The sequence below is a fragment of the Mandrillus leucophaeus genome, unplaced genomic scaffold, assembly GCF_000951045.1.
Source record: "Mandrillus leucophaeus isolate KB7577 unplaced genomic scaffold, Mleu.le_1.0 Scaffold255, whole genome shotgun sequence".
Taxonomy (NCBI): Eukaryota; Metazoa; Chordata; class Mammalia; order Primates; family Cercopithecidae; genus Mandrillus; species Mandrillus leucophaeus.
The window spans coordinates 1291499-1293966 of record NW_012102643.1 but is presented as its reverse complement, the minus strand read 5'-3'; positions in this window follow the sequence as shown (position 1 = coordinate 1293966).

Sequence of the window (2468 nt, the reverse complement as noted above, 5' to 3'; positions counted from 1 at the left end):
GGGTGGATCACGAGGTCAGGAGACCAGTCTGACCAATGTAGTGAAACACTGACTCTACTGGAAAAAAAAAAAAAAGAAAAGAAAAAATTAGCCGGGCATTGTGGCAAGCGCCTGTAATCCCAGCTACTCAGGAGGTGGGAGGCAGGAGAATCGCTTGAACTCGGGTAGTGGAGGTTGCAGTGAGCTGAGATCACACCACTGCACTCCAGCCTGGGCGACAAGAGTGAGACTCCGTCTCAAATAATAATAATAATAATTTTGTAAAGTCATATATGAAGGCTGCACATTTTCCCTTTGGCCTCAGGCTCCAAAATGACTCAACAAGGCGCTGGTATCATTAATTTGCCTTTGCAGAGGGTGGCACCAGTTGATGCTTCCACTGACAGCAGGCTCCGTTTTTTCAAGCACCATTTGGGATTAGGCTGCTTTCAGCAGAGGGTCATTATCCCCACATTTGGGCCCTCATCCGGGAGGAGCCAGGAGCTGGTATGCCTACCCGGGCTGGCTTTCCATCCTCCCTTTCTTGTGAGAGCTTCCCAGATGCCTCTGCCAAGCCTGGGCAGCTCAGGTTACTGCAGACTCTGAGAGCTGCCTTATCTCAGATCTGCAGAGTCCAGCACTTCATTCTCAGGAAAATCTTTTAACTCTGGGGTAGACAAACTCCAAAAACTCTAGAGCTGCCTTGGGGGCAATGACAGCAGCTCCTCGATGGACTAGATCTGGGACTCCTGCAGAAATAATCTCATGAATGTTCCTTACCTGTGGCCAGCAAGACCTGCTCCATTCCTTCCTTTATTTACATCCTCAGTGGCTACGCTGAGTCACTGCTCTGAGCAGCCCTGAGTCAAACCCTGGGACCAGGCGAGTTAGTCATGGTCTCTGGAGCTCAAAGGGGCAGACAGACGGGTAAACAAAGAGTTTCCAAGACTCTTTCATGTCTGCTATTATCTCACCACATTGTCCCCAGAGACTTGGGAGCACTTGGGCCAGATATAATTGGATGTCAATGGGCATCTCAATCTTAACATGTCTAAAGCAGTAATACTAATAACAAAACTGCTAGTAGTAATAATAAGTGTTTACTGCACAAGGCACTGTTATAGGTGCTTTACATATTGTAACTCACTCAGTCCTCATCAGGACCCTCTGAAGTACAGCTTTTATCTCCATTTTACAGATGAAGAAATCGAGACATTAAGGGACTCAGTGGCTTGCCTAAGTTCCTGCAGATGTTAAATGGCAGTGCTGGGATATGTACTCAAGGGTCTGGCTCCAGAGTCCGTGCTCTTAACAATGACCCTGTGATCTTCAGTTCCTTCCCATTCCCCCTCCATCTTCCATATCTCAGAAAATAGCTTCACAAAATAAATAAATAAATAAATAAAAACATCTATGTACCATTTTTATTCCACTCTTACCCAATTATTTTCATACCCGACTTCTTGTCATCACTCAAATATCAGAGATACCTCACATTTCAGTTTTCCTGAAAGCAATCACCGAGAAAGGGATTCAAGGGTATGTAGTTTATTTAAGAGATGAGAGGGGATGGTTCAAGGAGAAGCAGGGAAGAAGACGGAGGAGAAAGTCAGCAGATACAGTGTGCCTTATCAAGTCAGCCATTGCAACAGGTGACCACAGACAGCTTCATCCCTCCAACAAACTCTGGGAAATAGTGCAAAGCACACAGCTCAGAATTATTCTGCCTACACTTCGAGGGAGCTAGGATACTGATACACTATCTCCTGAGAGTCATTGGTTGAGATGTACTGGAGAGGGGTGTGCAGTGTTAAATCGTGGGAACTTCTGCCAGCCAGCAGCAAGTCCTTCCAGTTTCAGGGAAAGAAACCCAGGTAAAGATGCAGATACTGGCAATTAAAAGTCACTAGAGCATCTAGAGACCATTTCCTCATCCCTCACCTACTCCTTCTCATCTCTTTCTTCTTGTACATAAGACTCAGAAGAAAAGGAAATCAATACAGAGTATATTACCAAGCAGGTTTTCACTGTGAGCAAATAGAGCTAAATCTCACTGGGGTGCTTGGGGAGGCAGCACAAAATATGTGCCTCAGAGTGATCCCACCTGTGGGGAGAGGGAGTGGAGGTATTTATCCTCCACCCCCGATTTGTGATTGGTTGAGGGCTGCTTCTGGGGCATTAACCCATCAACACTTCTGGCTTGCTCTGAACCTGGGCCAAGCATGCTCCCAGGGCCAGAAAAAGAGCCTCAGGTGGAGAAGTGCAGGTGTTTGCAACAAGCGTTTTGGGTGAGAGGAAGACACTACAAGAGTATGGAGAAGGAGCAGCACCAGTGGCTGCTTCAAATAGCTTACTCATCAGAAGGAGAACCAGATGACAGTGATCATTTAGTAAGCACCTACTGTTTGCCTGGCTTCACGCTGAGTGATTTCCTTATATAATTTCACTGCAAAACTTGCTTTTATATTGTTATATTAAAAAAAAAAAAA